This window comes from Lissotriton vulgaris, chromosome 5, assembly GCF_964263255.1.
Source record: "Lissotriton vulgaris chromosome 5, aLisVul1.2, whole genome shotgun sequence".
Classification (NCBI taxonomy): Eukaryota; Metazoa; Chordata; class Amphibia; order Caudata; family Salamandridae; genus Lissotriton; species Lissotriton vulgaris.
The window spans coordinates 817,901,032-817,921,447 of NC_141693.1; the positions used below are offsets into that span (position 1 = coordinate 817,901,032).

A 20,416-nucleotide genomic window follows, 5' to 3' on the forward strand; every position below is an offset into this window, starting at 1 on the left:
TTATTGGCCCCTGTAACAGTGTACCCTAGGTACCCAGGGCATAGGTGTTTCCAAGGCCTACCAGGGGCTGCAGCATGTATTGTGCCACCCCTGGCCTGGCCTCCATATTTGACACAACTGGCTGATCACTCAGCTGGGGTAAGTTGGTGTAATCACCTCTTACTTAGATATAGTATCCCTATATCTAACCTTAAACTGGACACATATGTTCCTATCAGCCACTCCTATGGAAGGCCTCATCAATCCTGGAGGCAGAGTGCTTGGAAATATGTGAGATGGTGCTCTAGCATGAGCTGAGCCTGTCTGCAGCTGTTGGGAACCACTCCCTTCGCTGGTCCGGGATATTGCCATACCATATACTCTTAAGTGCATTATAATCCTCGTGGTTATATGCTAACTTTGGTTTGGCTTTATCAAAACATGTCGAGTAAGGTGTCATACGATTTGGAATACTATCCCCTTGACAGTTCTGTCAACGGGGATAGCATTCTACCCTTCTAGAGGGACACGACATGGGTGTAGCCTTAACCCCGGTTAAAGTTAACCAGAGCCTCAGCATCACAAAATGGATGCTGCCACCACAGACACAAGTCTGACCTCCTGCTGCTGGGAGTAATCCAGCGAAGGAGGCTTGGACAAAGGGTTTCCTGCCTTGGGAGGTGCGAGCACCACCCCAGACAGGATTTTGTGTATTGGGTAGGACAGGGCTGAATAGATTGAGACATGCCCGGGGCACACAAGGTGTCCCCGTGCATAAGCCAGTCCAAACCGGTCCTGGGACTTTCCAGACCCGGGCCTGGCGAGGAGCTGGACAAAGGAAAGGGGGTGTAACCGCCCCCCTTCCTGGTCCCACCCAGAGGAGGGACCTAGCAGGTGATCCACCCCTCAGATTGGGAATAAGAGTGGGAGCAGTGCCAGAGCACCTCAGATCATCCTGAATCAACTTGAAACAAAGAAGACGACTGGACTTCGACATTCTGCTGCACAAAAGACTGAAGAGCCTCTCCCTTGTGGCCTAGGAGTGGCCACCCTGTGAACACAGGCACCAACCAGCAAATCGACATATGCTTTGCCGCCGCCTCCCGCCGAAGCCCGAGCCCAGAGCCTGACAAGACCCAGACTCCCAGACTTCTCACCGCCCGATCCACAGTCCCTGCAAAGAAGGGACCCGTGGAGGCACCGAGAGATGTGGGACCAGACCTCTTGGAAGACACCCAAAAAGCTGACTGCACAGCATCAGAGGCATACTTGATGTTGTGCTTTGGGGACTGAAAACCCCTACCACCGAGCAGCCCTTGCACCGAAGATCAGCCCCCCAGCATCTCCACGATCTGCATGGGGCCCTTTTGCATTGTGCCACTTGACGCACCATCCCAGCCACTAGCCACGTGGTCAGCGGCCATCTTGGCGACAAAACCGATGAACTACACTGCGGGTCTTGTTGATCCAGACTTGCCCTCGCTCCTGTAAAAAGGAGCACCCGCTCTGACCTGGCTGGTCCGAGTGATAAGCCTTTTTTGATTCCTGCGTGGCTTGCATTAGCCAAGGCCTGTTTGACCTGATCAAGTTGCTGACACTGCCAACAGCGGGAAGCCTGCGTGGCACAGGTCGTGACCGACTCCTGGACATCCTCGACCCCCGGTGTCCACGTGGCTGCAGAGAGAAGCTACACCTCAACACCTGGTTGCACCCGACATCTCCTGGTTCCAATCTGGTTCCACGGTAGTCACTGGCTAGTGACTTTGAACATTCTCCCCTCTGCTTTCAGGTCTTCACATCTTCAGATCCACCCTTAGATCCACCGGAACTCTTCACATCGAGCCGCCTGCAGCATCTTCAGCTCCAAGCACCATCGACCAGCGTGACGAAACCCGACACTACTTCGACCCTATGCACCCGCTTCCTGTGGGTGAGGTAACTCAGCAACGTCGGTGTTCCCACACTGGTACACACCTCTAGGGCCTGTGTCTCAAGTTTCAGCTTTTTAGGTCACTCGGAAGGTTCCTAACTAACTAACTTTCTAACTTTTATGCACCATAGACTTTATATTGGTGAGTGTGTGCACTTTAAACACTGCACCCGAGTCCCGCGTGCCTTTCCCGACTTAGTCACTGCTAGTCTCGATCAGCTCCAGCAATTCCCAAGGCCCTAGGCCTGTTTCCTTTTAGATTGGTATCTCTTATACCACTTTCTTAGTATATGGTTTAGGTGGCCCCTAGGGCTCATCCATATTGTGCAACTTTTGTGTATTGTAAACTGTGTTTTGTTTAACGCTTGTGCTTCTGTGCTCATAAAGAGTTCAGGCGATATTTGTAGTTAATAAATATATATATATATTTTCAATATATATCTGTGTGGTGTCCTTTCATCTGGTATTCAAGAGGGTTGTGCATGGTAATACAGCTGGCTTCACATGCCTTTCAGAGTTTAGCCTAAGACTGTTTTGTCCACGTTACCACTAGGATAACTGGTCTATAAGGTTGACTTACAACCAATCATCATAAGGGTTTCTTGGCATGGTACAGGGTGATCGCTAGAACTAGTGAGCATCATATACCAGGCCAACTTCTCACATTGGTGAGCAGCGGATTGGGATCTGAGCTTGCTGTTGTTTTACCATTACAATCTTTGAGATTATCATTTGAAAGATCATACAGGTACCTGCTAGGTACATATAAAACAAGACTAGTATACTTAAGTTCTACTGAACTTGGTTGTTGTAGAGGATAGGGAGTAGCACACCCTGACTACAACTACTAGATAGGTTTAGTAGGTAAACACCAGTGTAGGTAGATTGCAACATATCCACCCACACTAGAGCAATGTCTGGAGCAGAGGGGTCCAGTGGACTTACTCCTGTTGAGAGTGACCCTCCAAGGGCACCATCCAAATTTGCTATCTTTTCCTTTAAGACTCTAAGGCAGCTTTGTGCCTTAAGGGGTCTGAAGACAGGGCCATCCCCTACTACAGACCACCTTAGAGAGATATTAGATCAGTCTGAGACTCTAAAGACCTCTAAAGCAGACCCCACAGGGAATGCTGAAGGAGGCTCTCCCACTGAAGATGACAATGCTGATGCCCCTGTCCCCTTAGTCCAGGTAGATGAGGGTGACCAAGTCACTGGAGCTCCTCAGGTAGATGAGGAGGAGGAAGAAGAAGATGAGACAGAAGGGGGAGTAGTGATTCTGATGATGGCAGAAATAGCCAGGTGCTAGTCAGCAGGCTTAACCAGGCTAACTTAAGCGTATTTGGGACTGAAGCAAGGATGACCTTGCCCAGGCACCCGGGTGGACTTAACCAGGAGCGTAGGAGGAGGAAGAATCACTCAGGTGAATCCAATACCTCCCAGGCTTCTAGAGGTTCTCATGGTCACTCCAGAAGGGAGATGACTAGCCCTCAGAGAAGGGAACATGAGGCCAAAATGAGAGAGGCTGAGCTTAGGATCCAGAGACAAGAATTAGAAGTTGCTCTGGCCCAAGAGAAACTTGCTAGAGCAAGACAGCCTAGAGAGAGTGGATTAGGATCCACTGGTGGCAGCACTATCCCTAAGGATAAAGACAGGTCTTTTGATACCAGAAACCTGAGTAAGATTGTGCCCCCCTACAAAGCTGGGGATGATATCCACAAATGGATGACTACACTTGAGAAAGCCTGCAGAGTACAGCAGATCCCTCAGGAGCATTGGGCAGCAATCTTGTGGCTCTCCTTTGAAGGTAGAGGCCGAGACAGACTCCTCACAGTTAGTGATGGGTATTCTAGAAACTACCTGGTCCTGAAGAGTGTTCTGATTGATGGGTTAGGCTTAACCACTGAACAGTACAGGTTAATGTTCAGAGACATCCAGAAGACACAGACTCAGGACTGGTCTGAATTTGTTGAATGTGCCACTAAGGCTCTGGAGGGCTGGTTGCTGGGAAGTAAGGTTACTGACTATACAGGATTGTATAATTTAATTATGAGAGAGCAAATCTTAAGTAATTGTCAAAATCAGCTTCTACATCAGCACCTGGTTGACTCTGATCTGACCTCCCCACAAGAATTGGGTAGGAGGGCAGACAAATGGGTCAGAACCAGGATCAGGCCTAAGAACCAGGGTGGTGACCAAAAGAAAGAGACTACCAAGCCTCAAGAGAAAGGTGGGGATAAATCCAAAGAGAAGACTTCCCCAGGGCCCCAAAACTCCAATGGAAAGGGTGGGCCCCAGAGCACTTCCTCTACAGAGAAAAAGCCTTACTGCCATGCCTGTAAACAGGTTGGACATTGGAAATCAGACAGCTGTTGTCCAAAGAATGGTAACAAGGAAAATATACCTCCAGGTAAAGCTCCAACACCTCCTGTCACTGTTAGCAGTGGTCCCCCAGATGGTGGGAGCACACCCAAGAGTTTGGGTGGGTTTACTTTTGGAGGACAGGTGGACTCTGGCCGATCCGTGTCCACTAACTCAGATACTCTTGTCTATGAGACTGGCATGGGGTTTGCCAATTTCACTGCTTGCCCAAACACTTTGAGCAAGTATAGACAGGAGCCCCTCATCAATGGTTTGAAAGTTGAGGCCTTCAGAGACACAGGGGCTAGCATCACCATGGTGGCTAAATGTCTAATCCCCTCAAGGCAACTTTTACCTGATGCCACATATCAGGTGGCAAACATTGATGGTATAGAAACTAATCATCCCATGGCAGTAGTCAATATTAGCTGGGGAGGTGTCACTGGCTCAAAGAGAGTGGCGGTGTCAGCAAACATGCCTGTAGATTGCCTACTTGGTAATGATTTGGAAATCTCAGCCTGGGCTGAGGTTGAACAGCAAACCCATTCTAGAATGGTAAATCTCCATGGAAAGGTTAGTGGGGCTGTAATGGCTACAGCCCCAATCCAAGATGTCCTTCCTGAAAAGGTTGGGAGGGCTGAGCAAACCTCAGCCCCATCTCTAGCTAACTTCCCTCCTGAAAAGATTAGCAGAGCTGGTATGATAACAGCTCATACCCAAACTGAGTCTCCTCCTGAAAAGGTTGGTGGGGCTGTGATAAGCATGGGCGAATTTTGCGAATCTGGCGTTCGCGAATTTTGCGAATTTGCGAACTCGCAATCCGCAAAATCCGCGAATTCCCGCGAATTTGCGGATTTTTTTTTTGTGTTCGCAAGGGTTTCTGCCAGTTCGCGAGGATTTGGTACTAGTTCGCAATTGCGAACTTACTTGTCGGCTCGCAACGGTCGCGACTATGTTGTTTCTACGTCTGGTTCATCATCACAGCCTCCCAGCACCCTCTGTTTCACCACTGCCACCCTCTCTTTGACCCATGCCACCCTCTGTTACATCAATGCCACCCTCTGGTTCATCATCACTGTAGAAGATGGGGGGAAAAGCAAGCACACCTACCCTGCTTCAACTGACATGAATTAATTTGAGGTTAGTTTATTAACAACACCTGCCCTGCCCCAACTGACAATAATGAATTAGGGGCTAATTAATGTGTCACTGAATTTGAAGTTCCAGCCTGGCACCTGCTTGTCTGCTCCCTTAGCTGTAAATCAGGACCTTTGTGGCATACAGTTAAGGTCAGAGCAGGGTCACACAATAGTTGCAAGTAGGCAACCGAATTCTGGAGGGCCCCCTCAGGAAGCACAACAGGGAATTGTTACAAATCATGAGATTGACCTTTTGCACCTGCTCATTTGTTTTGCTTTTGCAAAAATCGTTTTTCGGTAATTTCGCGCTATTTGCGAGGCTCGGCGTCGTGCGAAACCGACCGCGGAAGCCGCCAATTTGTGCGAATGAGCTTTATATTTTTTTGCGGCGTGTTATTTTGCAAGTTTTTTTGCAGTATTCGCGAGCCGCTTGCAGCGCAACACGCGAATTTACCCCAAGGTCGAGTACGGGCGCGGCCATTTTGTTTGCGTGAGGTATTTCCGTTTCCGCCCGCTATGTATACTCTCGCGAAGTAAGCGCATTGCGAGTACAAGTTCGCACGAGATCGCGAGGAAAATCGCATGCGAACTTACTTTCGCGCTCGTGAACGGGCGGCCATCTTGTTTTTCATTCATTTCCTGTGTTTGGGCATGGTGTTTAACCTCTTGCTATCTTTGCCATCCTTTGCTTGTTTTCAGTTTTTTTTCAAACGATTTTGCTTCTTATCTATCCCTCTCTTTTCCTAGCTGTATATTTTTGTCTTTTCTGCTATTTTTGTTTACTTTTAAACTACTTTTTTAAACTCTTTTCTTTTCTTCTTCCCTATCCTATTCTTTCTTAATTTTCTACTTCCTACCTTACCTGCCCAGACCATGGTGAAGCCAGGCGCCGTGAAGCTGCCCAGGCACTTGAGGGCCGCAGCGGCGGCGGGGAGTAGGAGTACTGGACCCCGTGCCAGGACAGCATGCGGGCGATTGAGGGGGGAGCAGGTGACGCGACGGGAGATCTTCAGCCCGGAGGAAGTGGGCGCGCTGGTCTACTTTGTCCAGCGCTGCCTGCCCAGGACCATCGCGGGAGGCGGCAGGATCGCATCCGGCGGCTACAACATCCGGGAGCGCCGGAAGCGGTGGCAGAAGGTGTGCTGGGCCATGTCCCAACTCTCCGGGGTCCGGCGCACCTACAGCCAGGCCACCCACTGCTGGACGGACCTCCTGGACCGGGAGCGCGACCTGCTGGACCAGCTCGGCTTGGAGATCCCCGGGCTTGGTGAGTAGTAGTAGCTATTTCATCACTCACTACTATGTTTTCTCCTGCTCTGTGTTGTTGTATTGCAAATATTTGTTTTTTACATGGAGCAAGCCAATAATGCTGCTGACGATTACATTGTAGTTAAATTATATTTCAAAATCTTCTGTGCATTTCAGGTGCACTGCTCTCCTTCTCAGTGGCGTTGCTACTATGCCTATTTGTTTTCTATTTTGTGGTCTCATTGGCCTGAGTAACTATTATGTATGAGTGTACTTTACAGAACTGCGTAATGCTAGACACTAGGGGGCAGATTACATTTACAAGCCCCTTGCGCCACGTTTACGTTGCCTTGCGTGACGCAACAGCGGCGTAAACGTGGCGCATCCCTGCGAGTCATTTACAGCGTGACGCATCTAGGGAGATGCGTCACGGTATAAAGCCATGGGCCTGCGCCACAATGGGTGCGTTCCTAGTATGCAGGGTGGGCAGTCCGGCGGCTGTGCGCCTCGCAAAAGTGCCTGCGTAAAATCTACAAGATTTAACGCAGGAACTTCTGCGACGCTGCTACGTCAATTCAATTCCTTATGCCTGCTTGAAGCAGGCGTAAGGACTGACACAGCATGTTAAGTATTGGGTGGCCCTGAGCATTACTGGAGTTGCATTGCGTTGGCGACGTGACTCCAGCGATGCACCGCTCTTACGTGACGAGATGCGTCACGCAAGTGCCTACCCTTGCGCCAGGGCGCGCCGCATTGTAAATGAGGCGCATCTGCCGTGTCACAAGGGTAGTTTTGCGTGACGCATTTGATCTGGCCCATCTCTGGAGATGCGCCAGAACGCTTAAGTAAGTATGCCCCTAAGGGGCAGAATTGCAATTACCGTCGCATCCCTGCAAAGTAGCAGGGATGCGCCAGTAATTGTGCGGCCCGCTACCACCACCAAACATGGTGCGCCTTATTTGCAATGCGGCGCACCATGGGCCCAAAACGTCACCGAAGCTTTACTGCTAGAGTTGCGTCGCAACGATGGCGCAGCTCCAGCAATGCTCTGGGGTACCCTATCTCCCCAATGCTGGGTCAAGCCGTACGTCTGCTTCAAGCAGGTGCAGGGTTTGTGTGACGCATCATTGTCCTAAAGGTGACTGATTGAAATTTTGTAGATTTCCTTCAGCCACTTTTAGGATGTGTTCCAGCGCAGGAATGCCCTTCCTTGCGCCGGAACGCCCCCTGATGGCGCAGGGCTTTATAACGGGATGCATCTCCCAAATGCGGCACGTTGTTATAATATTATACGCCGCACCATGGCGCCTCTTTTGTTCAGCTGCTGCGTCACAAAAGTCACGCAAGAACGGAGCAAAAGAGCCGCAAGGGGCTTAAATCTGCCCCTTCCTTTGTACCTCTGACAATAAGAAAAATAGTGGCGGTGGATTGATAGTTTGACTATTTAAAAGACTGGTTATGTAGCAGGCAACTGTTAGTGTTGTCACTGATCTGACTGAAATCACAATGGAGTTTGTCTGTCACTTTGCGTCTTGCCTGTGGACTGCTGCCTGCCAGTCCTAGGTGAACCTTTCAGTACTTTGTTTAGTGAGTTACGTGACTTTCGAAGTTGCAGGTCCGCAAATCAATGAAAACTAACCCTAATCAATATAATTTCGCGGAAATATTTTGTTATTGTTGTTTTGAAATGTTTGATTTGGTTGACATTGACAAGCAACAATCATCCATGTTTTCTGTTCTTTCTTTCATGTTGTACGTCAGCTCCCCCCAGGGGCGAGGGGACACAGGAGCAGCAGGCGGCGGCGGATGCTGTTGAACAGGGCCAGGATCGGGCAGGCGAGGGCTCCTTTGCTGGCCCCAGTAAGTTTTCATTTTAGACTAGTACCTATTTTTCCTAGCGTTCCTCATTTGATTTTTTCAAAATCGTCTTTGATCTTCTTGTAGACTGTATCTAAATTCTTATTCTGCCTCTACTATGACTCCCTGTGGTATTACTATATTATTCTTATTAGTCTGTCTGTGTAGCTAACTAAGATTGCACAGTTGGCGAAACTCCCATTCAAGTCAGCAATAGCTCTATCAACTTAGTGCAGTCCTCTGGGATTGTCCATAATGTCTTTTGAAGTGTTCTATCTGCTTTGAAAATTCCCAACTATAAAATGTGAATGACCACCAAGAAAGAATAAGATACTACCTTTTGGTTTGGATAGGAGGACAATCCATACCACTACTGTTGCGGGGACAATTCTTCTGCAGAAACAGAACTATGGACAATAAATAGTGCATTGCTTATCAATTATAATAGGCGCTGTTAGAGTTTCCACATACCTCTGTGATAACAGACTTTGAACCCCCAATGTCCTTACTGACTGACTACATAGTGTGGCACAGTCATTTACCTCCCGAATTCATCGATGATTAATCCCCAATGATGATTATCCAACGTAGCTCAAGAGTACGGAGTCAGAGTCAAGAAGTGTCAGAGGCACGGACTCATGCTTGCAAAAATTGCAAAACCTTTCGCTCAGTCACTCTAGTCTGGACCAAAAAACACAGAGTCTATTTAAGTTTAAAAGCTTTATTAAAAGTAAACACATTTATTAAAATGAAGTCATAATAAAACTAAACGTTTAACTGAGAATGGAAAAGTGGTTAGTGCTGACGATTAATTGAAGACATTTCTTGTGGTCGAGCCGAGCTCTCACCTGGTTTCAACTTGATCTTGTTGTTAGAAGTCCATCTTCTGTCTGTGTGGAGAAAAATGGTGCATGTTAAAAAGCCAGCCTTCATCAGTTGTGCCAAAAAGTGCAGCAAGACAACACCCTTCCCTGGAAAAAGGGAATTTTTTTTTTACTTTTGAGTAGACAGTCACAAATTACATTGTTTTCACATGTCTTCATTCCTAGACCAAATACTAGTGAGTGGTTTATTCTAACATTCTTAAATGTACTTTGTAGGTGGAACATCTGGTGGCGGGGCCAGCGCGGAGGTGGTGGTGCTCGACACGGAGGCGGAGGGCAATTCTTCAGGGGAGGAGGCGGCGGCTCCAGTTCCGGCTGTGAGAGTTGAGACGGTGGTGGTGGCGGGCAGAGGTAAGCTCTTATGTATTCCTTACTTATTGAGATTGAAGACGTGGCTAGGAAGGAAAGAATATGAGATGCATGGCTGGGTGAATGATGAAGCAATGATGGGTGGAAGGACAACAGCCTGGGTGGGTGACACAGAAACTGTATGTGTCCATATACCTGGATCATGGTACTATCTGACTCTTAGATAGATTATGTATCTCTAGAGCAGGGGTACTCATAGTACGGCCCGCGGGCCGGTGGCGGCCCGGCAAGCCTTCCTTGGCGGTGCGCAGACCTTGCAGACAATCACTGCTCCCCCGGCCCCCACAGAGCAGAGGCTTTGTTGTATTTCACCTGTTAGCACCCCTGCATCTCCACTCTGACAATCACTGCTCCCCCGGCCCCCACAGAGCAGAGTGGAGATGCAGGGCCACAAAGAGGTGAAATAGAACAAAGCCTCTGCTCTGTGGGGCCGGGCGAGCAGTGATTGTCAGGGTGGAGATGCAGGGGCGCTACAACAAACAAAGCCTCAATAATATGTTAATGGTCTTTTAAAGACCTGTTAGGTACTTTGGTGTGGCTGTCTGTGTGTGCGCGTTGAGGAAGATGTCTCAGCCCGGGCTGAAGGCTGACACAGACAGACACACACACAGTGAGATGACAGAGGGGAAGGGAGAGGGAGGGCAGGAGGGAGAGAGAGATGGAGAGGGAGAGCAGGAGGGAAAGAGATGTATGTAAATGCTGGGTCTGGTGGCTCAGTGGATGAAGGCATCTGCTGCAGGGACCTGTGTGCAACCTCATGGTCCCATGTTTTCGTTTTGCTTTAGCCCCGCCCCCTCTGACTCCGCCCCCACCAGTGCGGCCCTCGGCCACAAACTACACTGTAAATTTAGACCCCGAGAGAAAGTTTGTGAGTACCCATGATCTAGAGAGAGTAGACGGTCAGTGGATGAACTAAGTGTAACTTTGAAGAGCAAGTAACACTGCACCCGCACGTCCGTTCCAGTGTAGGAAAGGCAAGGAAAAGAAGTTGTAATTTTGTCCAAATACTACCATCAATAGTAGCAGTAGTTTGTATTGCAAGCACAGCATAGATCCGGTTATTACGGTGGTCACTCCCTACCTCTCTTAATAAGTTTAGTAGTACTCAGTCATTCATGTGTGGATGTATCACTGGTCACTCAATAAAAAGCAAAGCACCTAAAGTCATCCCATACGTAAGCAAAAACATCCCATGTGAAGTGATAGATAATCAGATTATTTATCTTCTTCATTTTCCATTTCTAGTACTCATTTGCACTGTAGGGTGAAAGTTAAATTAATTAAGCAGTAGCCCTTGTAACCGAGTATTCTCAGTGCCACCCGTAATAGAAAAGTAAGAGCTTCACCACCTGCATGTACTGGACCGGTACAGTAACGCAAGTCTAGGTCACTCATCATGGCGTGCATCTCTTTTTCTCGGGTGCAAGTTCACTGCGCTGGCATTATGCCGGCTTGCAGAAGATAACGTACCAATTTTCCTAAACAAGAGACAAGAAGAAGAATAAGACTGGTGTACTTTCATAGTCGACTCCAATGGAAGTCCATAGTGCTCGTAGAATTTGTTCCTTAAACTCCCACTAATGTTAGAGCAAGGATGAAGAAGTGGGAGGTTAGATAGATACTGGCCTCTATAGTTATGTAATGCGCTTGCAAGTTGCTAGTTGTACTGTAACACAAATTTCTGCTGAATGATTGAGTTAATCTTAAAGAGCATTGGTTACAGACTGTGTCTTTCTTTCTTCATATAGATGCTCCTTCCAAACGAACAAGGAGAAAGGAGCTGGCTAGAGCGGCCCGGCAACGGAGGATCGATGCCACTGTTGCTGAATATCGGCGGCTGGTGGCCCTGGAGGACGACGAAAGTGCGCAGTCGACCATGACAACAACGTCGGCTGCATCGGCCTCCGTGCCCCCACGGGCTGCCACCCAGCACAGTGCTCCAGCCAGACCGAGCCGGGCTGCCAAAGCCAAACGCTGACGCCGAGCAGCAAGGACAACAGCTGCCTCTCACAGCCATTGCAACTGCAAGGCACGCCTGCGCCGCAGTACGCTGAGGGTGTCCCGCCATCAGCAGGAGCTCCACTACTTTACCAACGTGTTGGAGGGGCTCCGCTTAGAGCACGCCTTGCTCCGCGAGGAGTATGATGCCCTGGCCCAAAAAGTCAACAGCATCCACCCATAGTGTCCCTTGCCCCTTTTTTAGAGACTTTTGGGGGATGGGAATCGGGATTTGGGTTTGGGACTTTTAAAGGACTGCTTGCCTGGTGGGTGGGGGTTTAACAGTAACTTTGTTTTCCTGAAAGTTTAGTTCCATTTTCTTCCTTTAGGTGTAAATGCCCAAACAAGAGTCCTAGGACTTTAGTAGTACTACCGTCAGTCTCTCGTCTCTCCTAATACTCCATTATACTCCCTCCCACCAAACGCTTATCTTACCTGTAATTTGTGTTTCAAAGTAGGGCTAGGAACAGGGCTGCCTCCACGGGAAATGGCGATTAAGGTTGGCAATCCTGGGCGGATGAAATTTCCTCATAGCGGTGGTACTAGAGGTGTGACACAGTGGCAGTTGCATGCCTATGAAAAAAAAGAAAATGAAATCTGGTTTGTCCTGAGCAATACAACGGTACAATAGAGAATATAGCAGGTGACAGTACACTAGAACAGTGCCACATTGTAGCCTAACAAATGGTAAAGTATAACTACTAATTCGGTTGAAGTTCTTTGACATTAGCCATGGGTCTTTGTCAAGCAGAGTAAGAATATATCCTCGGATTTCTTCACCAGCCTGTTGCTATCACCTTATCCTCCCCAGCAAGTGTGTGGATTTATTGCTGTAATTTAGTCACACATCAATCAAAGCCACACAGCCCGGGGGAAGAGGGTTAGGGTTTGAAAAATGGATGGGTACGGGGTTTTTGGGAAAGGTTTTGGGAGACAAGAAAAAATAGCACAGCATGGACAAACAATTGAACATAAACAAATCTTTGGGTACAAACCTATCCATCAATCTTTGAAAGTGCATGCACTACTGCATACATGTCAGTGAAAAGTAAGTAGTACTTTCGACAACTGTGGAAGAAAGAATGCGACAGTACAGGGCGTGTGTGGAATTATTGATAACTATATTCAACATAAGGTCTCTGTTGCCAGATACCTGAGAGCCTTGCTGGTCACTATAAATCCATTCACAACACTCAATGGGGTTGGTCTGGAAGGTATAGTAGATAGAAAAGGAGAAATTGCTCTTTTTCTAGGTGTCCCCTTACTCACCAGGGTTGCCCCTTGGTGACATGCTTCATCATTGGGGCCATCCCAGTCCCCCTCCGGCCTGGGGCGTGCTGCGACTTGCGAATTACGTAGGAGCACTTACAAATGACTATGTGTGGTGCAGATGTGATAGTGGAGTGGACTAAGTGATGTGTTAAGGGATCAATTTAGAAGCAGAGAGAGATCCAAGAAATGCAGTCACAGTCATAGAAAAAAAACAATGGATACTGTATCTGTATGTTGTTGTAGTTGTCCTGTTGAAATTGGTAAGTAAGTTGCATGCAGAAAAAAATTCCTCTTATTAGCGGCACTCCTCCATTGCAGCTGACGCTTCGTCCATCAATGGTGGTGACCAGAAGACACCCTGTAAAAAAAGCACAGCATGGACAAACAATAATTGAAGATAAAGAAATCTTTGGGTACAAAGCTAACCATAAATCTTTCAAGTGACATAAAGGAAGTGCATGCACTACTGCATGCATTGTTACTGAAAAGTAAGTAGTACTAGAATGCAACAGTACAGGGCTGCAGCGTTTTCACTTGCCTATCTCTGCACTCAGAGAAACACTGCTTACATTAAATTAGGTTTAAATAATAGCCGAAGTAAAACCTATAGAATGGCTGTAGGGATCAATTTAGAAGCAGAGAGAGATCCAAGAAATGCAGTCACAGTCATAGAATAAAACAATGGATACTGTATCTGTATGTTGTTGTAGTTGTCCTGTTGAATTTGGTAAGTAAGTTGCATGCAGAAAAAAATTCCTCTTATTAGCGGCAGTCCTCCATTCCATCTGACGCTTCGTCCATCAATGTTGGTGACCAGAAGACACCCTGTCCACTGCGTGCCTGGCGGATGCTGAATTGCGGCTCGCTAATGTGAAGCCTGACTCCATCCTTTTTTCCCCATTGCACAGACTGAAACCCGGCCTGTAATTATTCAACGAAAAACAGGAAGTGATATAATATTACAACACCACTGATAAATAAATATAAGGTATGTAGGCTGTGGAGTGCAAAAAGTCACACTTTGATTTTCCTAGTAGACAGTACAATATTTTTGAAAGTGCGTACTCTGAGTCACCTTTTGAAGGATAAATAAGTATGGGCAAATTAATGTAGCGGATCTTTCCCCTCAAGCTAGGTTACTGTAAACTGTGTTTTAGAACAAAATTAGATCTTCCCAACAGTGCTCCCACCCAGACCCTTACTAAAGCCAGTCGCAAAAATGTAGAAGACCCCCAATCAAATCTCAAAAAACGAGGCCTAGCAGAAAACTTGTGACAAAACGTACTTTGAAAGTAAAAGTAGGCCCAAATACCCCCTTACCCACCGTGGATTGTATTCAAACCACTTGCAAGCAACTAAGCAAAAGTATCCATAGCCAGCATCGCTCCAAGACTCGAAAACCCCCCCACCCAAACACATGCAATTGAAATACTGCTAACCCTAACGAACCCTAAGTTAAGAATAGTGGCAAAGGCTTTCTATAACTATGCCAAATCCCCCCTTTCCCACCATGGATTTTCTTCAAATGACTTGCAACCAAAATTACACATTCTCACGAGTGCTCTAAGACCCGAGAACTCAGTTGCAAAAATCTAGAACACCCCGAAACACATGCAATCCTGCTGCTAGGGCTAACCCTAATGAACCCTAAGTTACAAAAAGTGCCAAAAGGCTTTCCCGCGTGGATTTTGTCCCAACCACTTCTACCCGGTATTAGACATTCCCAGGAATGCCCCAAGACCCGCCAACCCACCCGCCAAAAAGCATAACACCCCCAAACAGGCCAAAAGCAAAATCTCATACTTACAATATTTCTCGGCCTTCGGTCCAAACGCGCTGTGTAGCTAGGCCATAACTCCGGTTTACCACCACGGATTTCCTGAAAAGCAAATGCAATCAAGATTAGAGTGTCCCAGCAGTGCTCCCAGACCCCGAAACCCACCCACAAACACCAGGAAGCCCCCCAAACAGGCCCCCGAAAACGCTACATTGAGCAAAATGTCAGAAATAGCAACAAAAAAAATCAGCGTGGATTTGGTCCCAACCACTTCTATCCGGTATTAGACCTTCCCAGGAATGCCCCAAGACCCGCCAACCCACTCGCCAAAAAGCATAACACCCCCAAACAGGCCAAAAGCAAAATCTCATACTTACAATATTTCTCGGCCTTCGGTCCAAACGCGCTGTGTAGCTAGGCCATAACTCTGGTTTACCACCACGGATTTCCTGAAAAGCAAATACAATCAAGATTAGAGTATCCCAGCAGTGCTCCCAGACCCCGAAACTCACCCACAAACAGCCGGAACCCCCCCTAAGAGCACCTCAAAGGCAAGCAAGTCAGCAAAAACACAAAAAAATTCCGCCTCGGATTTGGCCCAAACCACTTTTTTCCGGTATTAGAGCTTCCCAGCAATGGCCCCAGAGCTGTCAACCCAGGAGAAAACGAGTAGAAGACCCCCAAACAGCCAAAGAGCAAAAGTACAAAAATGGGGACTTAGTCATTTTTTTGCCAATTTCCCAAATCACTCCGCGCGCGCTCTGCAGCTGGGCCCTAACTCCCCTCTGCCACCATGGATTTGCTTCAAACCTCTTGCAAAGTAAAGTATCCATAGCCAGCAGTGCTCCCAGACCCCGAAACCCACCCACAAACACCAGGAAGCCCCCCAAACAGGCCCCCGAAAACGCTACATTGAGCAAAATGTCAGAAATAGCAACAAAAAAAATCAGCGTGGATTTGGTCCCAACCACTTCTATCCGGTATTAGACCTTCCCAGGAATGCCCCAAGACCAGCCAACCCACTCGCCAAAAAGCATAACACCCCCAAACAGGCCAAAAGCAAAATCTCATACTTACAATATTTCTCGGCCTTCGGTCCAAACGCGCTGTGTAGCTAGGCCATAACTCCGGTTTACCACCACGGATTTCCTGAAAAGCAAATACAATCAAGATTAGAGTGTCCCAGCAGTGCTCCAGGACCCCGAAACTCACCCACAAACAGCCGGAACCCCCCCTAAGAGCACCTCAAAGGCAAGCAAATACCCCCTTACCCCGAAACCCACCCACAAACACCAGGAAGCCCCCCAAACAGGCCCCCGAAAACGCTACATTGAGCAAAATGTCAGAAATAGCAACAAAAAAATCAGCGTGGATTTTGTCCCAACCACTTCTATCCGGTATTAGACCTTCCCAGGAATGCCCCAAGACCCGCCAACCCACCGCCAAAAAGCATAACACCCCCAAACAGGCCAAAAGCAAAATCTCATACTTACAATATTTCTCGGCCTTCGGTCCAAACGCGCTGTGTAGCTAGGCCATAACTCCGGTTTACCACCACGGATTTCCTGAAAAGCAAATGCAATCAAGATTAGAGTGTCCCAGCAGTGCTCCCAGACCCCGAAACCCACCCACAAACACCAGGAAGCCCCCCAAACAGGCCCCCGAAAACGCTACATTGAGCAAAATGTCAGAAATAGCAACAAAAAAAATCTGCGTGGATTTGGTCCCAACCACTTCTATCCGGTATTAGACCTTCCCAGGAATGCCCCAAGACCCGCCAACCCACCCGCCAAAAAGCATAACACCCCCAAACAGGCCAAAAGCAAAATCTCATACTTACAATATTTCTCGGCCTTCGGTCCAAACGCGCTGTGTAGCTAGGCCATAACTCCGGTTTACCACCACGGATTTCCTGAAAAGCAAATGCAATCAAGATTAGAGTGTCCCAGCAGTGCTCCCAGAACCCGAAACCCACCCACAAACACCAGGAAGCCCCCCAAACAGGCCCCCGAAAACGCTACATTGAGCAAAATGTCAGAAATAGCAACAAAAATAATCTGCGTGGATTTGGTCCCAACCACTTCTATCCGGTATTAGACCTTCCCAGGAATGCCCCAAGACCCGCCAACCCACCCGCCAAAAAGCATAACACCCCCAAACAGGCCAAAAGCAAAATCTCATACTTACAATATTTCTCGGCCTTCGGTCCAAACGCGCTGTGTAGCTAGGCCATAACTCCGGTTTACCACCACGGATTTCCTGAAAAGCAAATGCAATCAAGATTAGAGTGTCCCAGCAGTGCTCCCAGACCCCGAAACCCACCCACAAACACCAGGAAGCCCCCCAAACAGGCCCCCAAAAACGCTACATTGAGCAAAATGTCAGAAATAGCAACAACAAAAATCAGCGTGGATTTGGTCCCAACCACTTCTATCCGGTATTAGACCTTCCCAGGAATGCCCCAAGACCCGCCAACCCACTCGCCAAAAAGCATAACACCCATAAACAGGCCAAAAGCAAAATTTCATACTTACAATATTTCTCGGCCTTCGGTCCAAACGCGCTGTGTAGCTAGGCCATAACTCTGGTTTGCCACCACGGATTTCCTGAAAAGCAAATACAATCAAGATTAGAGTGTCCCAGCAGTGCTCCCAGACCCCGAAACTCACCCACAAACAGCCGGAACCCCCCCTAAGAGCCCCTCAAAGGCAAGCAAGTCAGCAAAAACACAAAAAAAATTCCGCCTCGGATTTGGCCCAAACCACTTTTTTCCGGTATTAGAGCTTCCCAGCAATGGCCCCAGAGCCGTCAACCCAGGAGAAAACGAGTAGAAGACCCCCAAACAGCCAAAGAGCAAAAGTACAAAAATGGGGACTTAGTCATTTTTTTGCCAATTTCCCAAATCACTCCGCGCGCGCTCTGCAGCTAGGCCCTAACTCCCCTCTGCCACCATGGATTTGCTTCAAACCTCTTGCAAAGTAAAGTATCCATAGCCAGCAGTGCTCCCAGACCCCGAAACCCACCCACAAACACCAGGAAGCCCCCCAAACAGGCCCCCGAAAACGCTACATTGAGCAAAATGTCAGAAATAGCAACAAAAAAAATCTGCGTGGATTTGGTCCCAACCACTTCTATCCGGTATTAGACCTTCCCAGGAATGCCCCAAGACCCGCCAACCCACCCGCCAAAAAGCATAACACCCCCAAACAGGCCAAAAGCAAAATCTCATACTTACAATATTTCTCGGCCTTCGGTCCAAACGCGCTGTGTAGCTAGGCCATAACTCCGGTTTACCACCACGGATTTCCTGAAAAGCAAATGCAATCAAGATTAGAGTGTCCCAGCAGTGCTCCCAGAACCCGAAACCCACCCACAAACACCAGGAAGCCCCCCAAACAGGCCCCCGAAAACGCTACATTGAGCAAAATGTCAGAAATAGCAACAAAAATAATCTGCGTGGATTTGGTCCCAACCACTTTTATCCGGTATTAGACCTTCCCAGGAATGCCCCAAGACCCGCCAACCCACCCGCCAAAAAGCATAACACCCCCAAACAGGCCAAAAGCAAAATCTCATACTTACAATATTTCTCGGCCTTCGGTCCAAACGCGCTGTGTAGCTAGGCCATAACTCCGGTTTACCACCACGGATTTCCTGAAAAGCAAATGCAATCAAGATTAGAGTGTCCCAGCAGTGCTCCCAGACCCCGAAACCCACCCACAAACACCAGGAAGCCCCCCAAACAGGCCCCCAAAAACGCTACATTGAGCAAAATGTCAGAAATAGCAACAAAAAAAATCTGCGTGGATTTGGTCCCAACCACTTCTATCCGGTATTAGACCTTCCCAGGAATGCCCCAAGACCCGCCAACCCACTCGCCAAAAAGCATAACACCCCCAAACAGGCCAAAAGCAAAATCTCATACTTACAATATTTCTCGGCCTTCGGTCCAAACGCGCTGTGTAGCTAGGCCATAACTCTGGTTTGCCACCACGGATTTCCTGAAAAGCAAATACAATCAAGATTAGAGTGTCCCAGCAGTGCTCCCAGACCCCGAAACTCACCCACAAACAGCCGGAACCCCCCCTAAGAGCCCCTCAAAGGCAAGCAAGTCAGCAAAAACACAAAAAAAATTCCGCCTCGGATTTGGCCCAAACCACTTTTTTCCGGTATTAGAGCTTCCCAGCAATGGCCCCAGAGCCGTCAACCCAGGAGAAAACGAGTAGAAGACCCCCAAACAGCCAAAGAGCAAAAGTACAAAAATGGGGACTTAGTCATTTTTTTGCCAATTTCCCAAATCACTCCGCGCGCGCTCTGCAGCTAGGCCCTAACTCCCCTCTGCCACCATGGATTTGCTTCAAACCTCTTGCAAAGTAAAGTATCCATAGCCAGCAGTGCTCCCAGACCCCGAAACCCACCCACAAACACCAGGAAGCCCCCCAAACAGGCCCCCGAAAACGCTACATTGAGCAAAATGTCAGAAATAGCAAAAAAAAAATCAGCGTGGATTTGGTCCCAACCACTTCTATCCGGTATTAGACCTTCCCAGGAATGCCCCAAGACCCGCCAACCCACTCGCCAAAAAGCATAACACCCCCAAACAGGCCAAAAGCAAAATCTCATACTTACAATATTTCTCGGCCTTCGGTCCAAACGCGCTGTGTAGCTAGGCCATAACTCCGGTTTACCACCACGGATTTCCTGAAAAGCAAATACAATCAAGATTAGAGTGTCCCAGCAGTGCTCCAGGACCCCGAAACTCACCCACAAACAGCCGGAACCCCCCCTAAGAGCACTTCAAAGGCAAGCAAATACCCCCTTACCCCGAAACCCACCCACAAACACCAGGAAGCCCCCCAAACAGGCCCCCGAAAACGCTACATTGAGCAAAATGTCAGAAATAGCAACAAAAAAATCAGCGTGGATTTTGTCCCAACCACTTCTATCCGGTATTAGACCTTCCCAGGAATGCCCCAAGACCCGCCAACCCACCGCCAAAAAGCATAACACCCCCAAACAGGCCAAAAGCAAAATCTCATACTTACAATATTTCTCGGCCTTCGGTCCAAACGCGCTGTGTAGCTAGGCCATAACTCCGGTTTACCACCACGGATTTCCTGAAAAGCAAATGCAATCAAGATTAGAGTGTCCCAGCAGTGCTCCCAGACCCCGAAACCCACCCACAAACACCAGGAAGCCCCCCAAACAGGCCCCCGAAAACGCTACATTGAGCAAAATGTCAGAAATAGCAACAAAAAAAATCTGCGTGGATTTGGTCCCAACCACTTCTATCCGGTATTAGACCTTCCCAGGAATGCCCCAAGACCCGCCAACCCACCCGCCAAAAAGCATAACACCCCCAAACAGGCCAAAAGCAAAATCTCATACTTACAATATTTCTCGGCCTTCGGTCCAAACGCGCTGTGTAGCTAGGCCATAACTCCGGTTTACCACCACGGATTTCCTGAAAAGCAAATGCAATCAAGATTAGAGTGTCCCAGCAGTGCTCCCAGAACCCGAAACCCACCCACAAACACCAGGAAGCCCCCCAAACAGGCCCCCGAAAACGCTACATTGAGCAAAATGTCAGAAATAGCAACAAAAA

The 20,416-nt window shown here is 48.2% G+C and overlaps 1 long non-coding RNA gene across 1 annotated transcript in view; it reads left to right on the top strand.

Annotated features, from left to right (window-relative positions):
- LOC147711639 (uncharacterized) overlaps positions 1-20,416 on the top strand; it is a 44,063-nt gene that overhangs the window by 1,456 nt on the left and 22,191 nt on the right. The window lies entirely within an intron of this gene.